Here is an 8,446-nt window from a genome sequence, read left to right on the forward strand (position 1 = left end):
TTTAGTTTTTTTGTTTTCTTTGTTGCTTTATTTATTTTATTTTGTGATTAACTTTACTATAAAAATAGTTTTTTTCCTGTTTTTTATTTGTTTTTTGCATTATTTATTTTCTTTTGTTTTTTCTTTCATTTTTAATTCTGTTTGCTATTAGGTTAGCAAAATTATAAACTTCCTGTTAGTGCCATTAGTTTTAGAAAAATTATAAACTTTCTGTTAGTGCCATTAGTTTTCAAATTTGAATAGTTAAAATTTAAATTCTTTGAAATTTGCGTGAATCACAAGTTTGTGATTAACTTACTAAAAAATGAGAATAGATGCGCTTATAGAGAAAATTCAACCTAAATTCATAGTAAATTTCTATGAATTTCAGAGAAATTCACTATGAATTTAGGTTAAACTTTTCTCTATTAGGGCATCTATTTTCACTTTGAGAGGAGCTCAACAAGGCAGAGAGGGAAGGGCTTATAAACCGGTGTGAGCCCCCTTCGGTTGGCAAGGTGGGACTAAACTCTGCCCGCAACAAGGACCAACCCTTTAGTCCCGGTTTGTGGCACAAACCGGGACTAATGGTCATGGGCCAGGGCGAGGAGCAAAATTATAAACTTTCTGTTAGTGCCATTAGTTTTAAAAAAATTATAAACTTTCTGTTAGTGCCATTAGTTTTCAAATTTGAATAGTTAAAATTTGAATTCTTTGAAATTTGTGTGAATCACAAGTTTGTGATTAACTTTACTATAAAAATAATTTTTCCCTGTTTTTTGTTTTGTTTTTTGCATTATTTATTTTCTTTTGTTTTTTGCTTTATTTTTTAATTCTTTTTGCTTTTAGGTCAGAAAAATTATAAACTTTCTGTTAGTGCCATTAGTTTTCAAATTTGAATAGTTAAAATTTGAATAATGGTATTACGAGGGCCGAACCATAAGACATTAAAGCATTTCAAATGAACTCTGAAAAAGTTGAAAGTTGGCATGGTATCAAAATTTCACCCACATAGCATATGCATGTACAAAACGGACAATGGTAGCATACTCGTGTGTTACAAAGTTGGCATGGTATCATCATAATAGTTGCGAGACAAAGTCTTCACTTTTTCTTCGCTTGTGTCATTTGCTTATTGCGCCGTAACCATGGATAATCTTCATCGTTTATCAGGATGCTTGGGTCAGCCATGATATTGAAGGGAAGAATTTCATGAAACTTTTCATAATCTTCAGACATGTCTGTCTTGCCGTCCACTCCCAGGATGTCCCTTTTTCCTTAAAGAACTATGTGGCGCTTTGGCTCATCGTATGATGTATTCGGTTCCTTATCTTTTCTTTTTCTCGGTTTGGTAGACATGTCCTTCACATAGATAACATGTGCCACATCATTGGCTGGGACGAACGGTTCGTCACTGTACCCAAGATTTTTCAGATCCGCTGTTGTCATTCCGTACTGTGGGTCTACCTGTACCCCGCCGCCTGACAGATTGACCCATTTGCACTTAAGCAAAGGGACCTTAAAATCATGTCCGTAGTCAAGTTCCCATATGTCCACTGTGTAACCATAATATGTGTCCTTTCCGCTCTCGGTTGCTGCATCAAAGCAGACACCACTGTTTTGGTTGGTGCTCTTTTGATCTTGCGCGATCGTGTAAAATGTATTCCCATTTATCTCGTATCCTTTGTAAGTCAATACAGTCAAAGATGGTCCCCTGGACAAGTAGTACAACTCATCACAAATAGTGTTGTCACCTTTGAGACGTGTTTCCAACCAACTGCTGAAAGTCCTGATGTGTTCACATTTAATCCAGTCGTCGCATTGCTCCGGGTGGTTGGAGCGCAGACTGTTCTTGTGTTCATCGACATACGGGGTCACCAAGCTAGAGTTCTGTAGAACTGTGTAGTGTGCTTGCGACCAAGAATATTCGTCCCTGCTTATTATTGAGTCACTTCCAAGAGTGCCTTCTCCAGTCAGTCTCCCCTCATACCGCGATTTAGGGAGACCTATCTTCTTAAGGCCAGGAATGAAGTCAACACAAAACCCGATAACATCCTCTGTTTGATATCCCATGGAGATGCTTCCTTCTGGCCTAGCACGGTTACGGACATATTTGTTTAGGACTCCCATGAACCTCTCAAAGGGGAGCATATTGTGTAGAAATACGGGCCCCAAGATGACAATCTTGTCGACTAGATGAACTAGGACGTGCGTCATGATATTGAAGAAGGATGGTGGGAACACCAGCTCGAAACTGACAAGACATTGCGCCACATCACTCCTTAGCCTTGCTACGATTTCTGGATCGATCACCTTCTGAGAGATTGCATTGAGGAATGCACATAGCTTCACAATGGCTAATCGGACGTTTTCCGGTAGAAGCCCCCTCAATGCAACCGGAAGCAGTTGCGTCATAATCACGTGGCAGTCATGAGACTTTAGGTTCTGAAACTTTTTCTCTGGCATATTTATTATTCCCTTTATATTCAACGAGAAGCCAGTCATGACCGTCATACTGAGCAGGCATTCAAAGAAGATTTCTTTCTCTTCTTTCGTAAGAGCGTAGCTGGCAGGACCTTTATACTGCTTCGGAGGCATGCCGTCTTTTTCGTGCAAACGTTGCAGGTCCTCCCATGCCTCAGGTTTATCTTTTGTCTTCCCATACACGCCCAAGAAGCCTAGCAGGTTCACGCAAAGGTTCTTCGTCACGTGCATCACATCGATTGAAGAGCGGACCTCTAGGTCTTTCCAGTAGGGTAGGTCCCAAAATATAGATTTCTTCTTCCACATGGGTGCGTGTCCCTCAGCGTCATTTGGAACATCTAGTCCGCTGGGACCCTTTCCAAAGATTACGTGTAAATCATTGACCATAGAAAGTACGTGATCACTGGTACGCATGGCGGGCTTCTTCCGGTGATCTGCCTTGCCTTTGAAATGCTTGCCTTTCTTTCAACATTGATGGTTGGTCGGAAGAAATCGACGATGGCCCAGGTACACATTCTTCCTGCATTTGTCCAGGTATATACTTTCAGTGTCATCTAAATAGTGCGTGCATGCGTGGTATCCTTTGTTTGTCTGTCCTGAAAGGTTACTGAGAGCGGGCCAATCGTTGATCGTCACGAACAGCAATGCCTTTAGGTTAAATTCCTCCTGTCTGTGCTCATCCCACGTACGTACATCGTTTCCATTCCACAGCTATAAAAGTTCTTCAACTAATGGCCTTAGGTACACATCAATGTCGTTGCCGGGTTGCTTAGGGCCTTGGATGAGAACTGGCATCATAATGAACTTCCGCTTCATGCAAATCCAAGGAGGAAGGTTATACATACATAGAGTCACGGGCCAGGTGCTGTGATTGCTGCTCTGCTCCCCGAAAGGATTAATGCCATCCGCGCTTAAAGAAAACCATACATTCCTTGGGTCCTTTGCAAACTCATCCCAGTACTTTCTCTCGATTTTTCTCCACTGCGACCCGTCAGCGGGTGCTCTCAACTTCCCGTCTTTCTTCCGGTCCTCACTGTGCCATCACATCAACTTGGCATGCTCTTCGTTTCTGAACAGACGTTTCAACCGTGGTATTATATGAGCATACCACATCACCTTCGCAGGAACCCTCTTCCTGGGGGGCTCGCCATCAACATCACCAGGGTCATCTCGTCCAATCTTATACCGCAATGCACTGCATACCGGGCATGCATTCAGATCCTTGTATGCACCACGGTAGAGGATGCAGTCATTAGGGCATGCATGTATCTTCTCCACCTCCAATCCTAGAGGGCATATGACCTTCTTTGCTGCGTATGTACTGTCGGGCAATTCGTTATCCTTTGGAAGCTTCTTCTTCAATGTTTTCAGTAGCTTCTCAAATCCTTTGTCAGCCAAAGCATTCTCTGCCTTCCACTACAGCAATTCCAGTACGGTACTGAGCTTTGTGTTGCCATCTTCGCAATTGGGGTACAACCCTTTTTTGTGATCCTATAACATGCGATCGAACTTCAGCTTCTCCTTTTGACTTTTGCATTGCGTCCTTGCATCGACAATGACCCGGCGGAGATCATCATCATCGGGCACATCGTCTGGTTCCTCTTGATCTTCAGCAGCTTCACCCGTTGCAGCATCATTGGGCACATCGTCTGGTTCCTCTTGATCTTCACCAGCTCCCCCCGTTGCAGCATCACCGTATTCAGGGGGCATATAGTTGTCATCGTACTCTTCTTCTTCGTCGTCTTCCATCATAACCCCTATTTCTCCGTGCCTCGTCCAAACATTATAGTGTGGCATGAAACCCTTGTAAAGCAGGTGGGAGTGAAGGATTTTCCGGTTAGAGTAAGACCTCATATTCCCACATTCAATGCATGGACAACACATAAAACCATTCTGCTTGTTTGCCTCAGCCGCTTCGAGAAATTCATGCACGCCCTTAATGTACTCGGAGGTGTGTCTGTCACCGTACATCCATTGCCGGTTCATCTGCGTGCCTTATATATAATTAAGTGTCCAAATTAATAGAAGTTAATCATCACATTAAAACCAAAGTGCATACATAGTTTTCATCTAACAACATATAGCTCTCCAGAGCATCTAATTAATTAAACCATACATTGAAACTATGTAAAACATTTCAATGCGAAAACAAATGCGATCATAATCGCAATCAAGGTAACAATTGATCCAACGGCATAATGACACCAAGCCTCGGTATGAATGGCATATTTTCTAATCTTTCTAATCTTCAAGCGCATTGCATCCATCTTGATCTTGTGATCATCGACGACATCTGCAACATGCAACTCCAATATCATCTTCTCCTCCTCAATTTTTTTATTTTTTCCTTCAACAAATTGTTTTCTTCCTCAACTAAATTTAACCTCTCGACAATAGGGTCGGTTGGCATTTCCGATTCACATACATCCTACATAAATAAAATCTATGTCACGTTGGTCGGCATAATTTTCATAAACAATAAATGAACCAATAGTTATAAAGATAATATATATACCACATCCGAATCATAGACAGGACGAGGGCCGACGGGGGCGGATACCAAAACCATCGCACTATATATGATGCAATAATAAAAGTAAGAAAATAATACAAGTATCTATGTAAACATACAAGTAAGAATATTTTTCCTTTCAGAAAGAAGATAAGAACAAGAGGCTCACCATGGTGGTGCCGGCGATGAGCTCGGCGCGGCTGATCGACGGCGGTGAAGACGGGGACGGGGCATGACGGACCGCTAAACCTAGACAAATATTGTGGAAAATGGAGCTTGGAGGTCGAGCTTGGAGAGGAGAAAGCTTAAGTAGTGTGGCTCGGGCATTCCATCGAACACCTTGTGTGCATAGGAGGTGAGCTAGAGCACCACCAAGCCCTCTCCCCCTTGGCCAGAAAAAAACAGAGCAGTGTGCTCTGCTCTTACGCGAGGGGGTATATATAGGCACCTCATTGGTCCCGGTTGGTGGCATGAACCGGGACTAAAGGGGAGCCTTTGTCCCGGTTCAAGCCACCAACCGGGACCAATGGTGGTGGCCAGGAGCGAGGCCATTGGTCCCGGTTCGTCCCACCAACCGGGACCAAAAGGTCCAGACAAACCAGGACCAATGGCCCACGTGGCCTGGCCGGCCCCCTAGGCTCACGAACCGGGTCCAATGCCCCATTGGCCCCGGTTCTAGACTGAACCGGGACTAATGGGCTGACCCGGCCTGGACCAAAGCCCTGTTTTCTACTAGTGATGGAAGGAGACATAATGGATTATCTCATAAATTTGTGGAAGGATAAGCCGGAGACCTCTGAGATATTCACTAGTGCTAACAGGGTTGTACTTAGTCCCTACTTCATACAGGTTTTAGTTCTTTGCACCCCTATCTCCTTCTTTTTGCCTTAGTTTTGTTGTAGTAGCATTTGGGAGGTGTTTTAATTGTGTTTTTTGTGAATGCACAGTACTGCCTGGAATATGATTTCTTCGGTACAACAGTTCAAAGTTTGATGCAAAAAAATCTGTTGGTCTCCTCCCAATGTTTGTTCGCAAGGAAGAAGACCTTCTTAACGCAAAGATGGTTAGGTTTTCATAACTCTTTCTTTTTTTTAATTTCATGTGCATCCTTTTGCTTAGTTTGTCAAGAAGTTTTTGTTCTTGCTGGTTCTTTAGTACATATGCTTTTATAGTTTGTGTTCACCGGTCTTTTCATTCTTGGCAGGTTTTCTTGATTCTATTCAAGCCAATTGGCACAATGGCGCACTACAGTGTGTACGTGGTGAAGAGATATCGTGGGAGCATTGACATCCTTGATTCACTTTCTTACGCTAATACGGGAACGTCGCGAACGAGTTTCCACGGGGACAGACAAAATATCATGAGTGTTTCTTAGCCTGAACCTCCTTTCACATTCTATTTGTTTGACACGAAGTTTATTATGCCTTGTGTTGACAAAATATGTTGTTGTCTCTGCTTTGATAATACTGCTTGAACTGACTATCATTTAGAAGTTGAACTTCTGCTATTTTATTTAGGTGGATCTTATGCAAGTGTCGCTTTTTTATGTACCTGAACTTAACTATTTTGGTTAGCATGTTTTTCAGTTCATCTAATTTTGTTGTTTCCGGCAGATTAAGAGATTTGTTGGGTTGCTCGAGGAGGTGTACGGCAAGGCTGCGTACAAGGCGAGCAAGCAACCTAACTGGGTGACTATTGCAAAGAGGCCAAATTTCATCGATGATACGAAGCAGAAGATTAATGATTGTGGTTTATTTACCGTGAAGTTCAGCTCTTCGTATGATGGCGATGAGATTGTTGAAGATTTTAGTGATGTGGAAGTATGTTCTGTCTTTGTTCTTGTCTCATCATTCTTTGATTTTTCTTGTGTGTTTTTTCTGAGACGCTCCTGCTGTGGTTTTAGATATCCGTTACTAAACCATCATTTCACCTTTCTTTGTTTGCAGGTTGCTGCAGATGACTGGAAGGCTGAGTTCATGCATACTCTGATTTTTAGCGAGAAGAATGAAGTCATGCGTTTAGAGCTCCCTAAAGAGATTCAATCCTTTGGCCCGTGAATTCGAAGCATTAGTTTCATTGTAGATTTGATTTCGTACAGATTTTTAGGTTTGATAATGATTGGAACAATTCCGTAAAGATTTGGTTGTAAGAATGTTTTAGTGATTTGTGTATCTATAGGTGCAGCACTATTACTTATGATATTGTGGACAAATGTATTTGGTGTGAAGATTGATTTGGCTTTGTGAATTTCAATGTACTGCGTCGTTTTTCAGTATCCATGTGTTGAATGTTTTTGCCCCAACAGATGTACCTGAACTTCTCCCTCGGTTTTGGTTGAACTGCTTGATTTTTTGTTTTGTTTATTTTTGGGCCCCCAACATATGATCGTAGACTTGAACTTCTGCTTTTGAGATGTGGTTGGGCTGCTGGTTTCAGATGGAGAGGATATTCTGTGTTGTGTAATGTATTCGTAATTTTCAACCCAACCAATATTTATGTTTTTGCGTAGAATCTATATTTGTTTTTTTGTGTTTTTTCAAGTGTGAATGTATTTCATACGTAACTTTATGCAGAAATATTGTTGATGTTTCTTTATCTTTTGTCGGCATTGTACATGAACTAGCATCTTGTAAGTATCCGTTTGTTTCGGGTGTCATCCATTTTTGGTCTGGAGCAGGTTGGTAATGTTGTTGGTGCGTTTGAGGTGTGACCCATTGAGCGGGTGATGCAACGCGTACAGGCTTTGGATTGTGTACTTGCTGCTGGGAACTTCTAAGCTTCTTCATGCGTCTCTCGTCTTGCTGACATAAAAGAAAAAAAATATCTATTAGCACACAAGTTATATCTGCCTATACCTTTGTAACTGAATTTATCATTATTCACAGCCTGAACTTCTCATATTAAAGTGGTGAGAGCCATCACACTATGTGTAACATCCCAAAATTCTAAATTTTGGAATGTTATAATAAATAGATAGATTTGATTGATTGTCTGAAAGTGAGTGAATTCGAAAACTTTTTGAAAGTTAAATGAGAGGGAATAAAAGGATTTCCCAAACTTTCATATTTGTTTTCTGATCTCCATGAATTCAAATTCTTTTCAAACACAAAACCCCGGAGAGAAGATGAGATGACTTCTTCCATTTAAATTAAATGAAAGGGTATTTGAAAATAATTGAATTTCATTTGGAAATATTTCAATTCATAAACTTCATGCAGCTCAATGATTTTCATGAGAGAAGATATAAGGACTTCTTCAAATTATATGAAATATGAGTTGGGAGTTTCAAAGAATTAAATTCAAAGTTCTTTTGAATTTATTTTTAATTTGGAGTTATTTGAGTTTATTTCAAATTATTTTTCTCCAAAAATAAAATATATGGAAATTAGGGTAACATGATTCCCTACAATAGAAACTTGGAGAAAAATTAATTTGAAATCATTTTGGTATTTTTAAAATGATTTTAGTTGG

The sequence above is a fragment of the Triticum aestivum genome, chromosome 2A (genome assembly GCF_018294505.1).
Source record: "Triticum aestivum cultivar Chinese Spring chromosome 2A, IWGSC CS RefSeq v2.1, whole genome shotgun sequence".
Taxonomy (NCBI): domain Eukaryota; kingdom Viridiplantae; phylum Streptophyta; class Magnoliopsida; order Poales; family Poaceae; genus Triticum; species Triticum aestivum.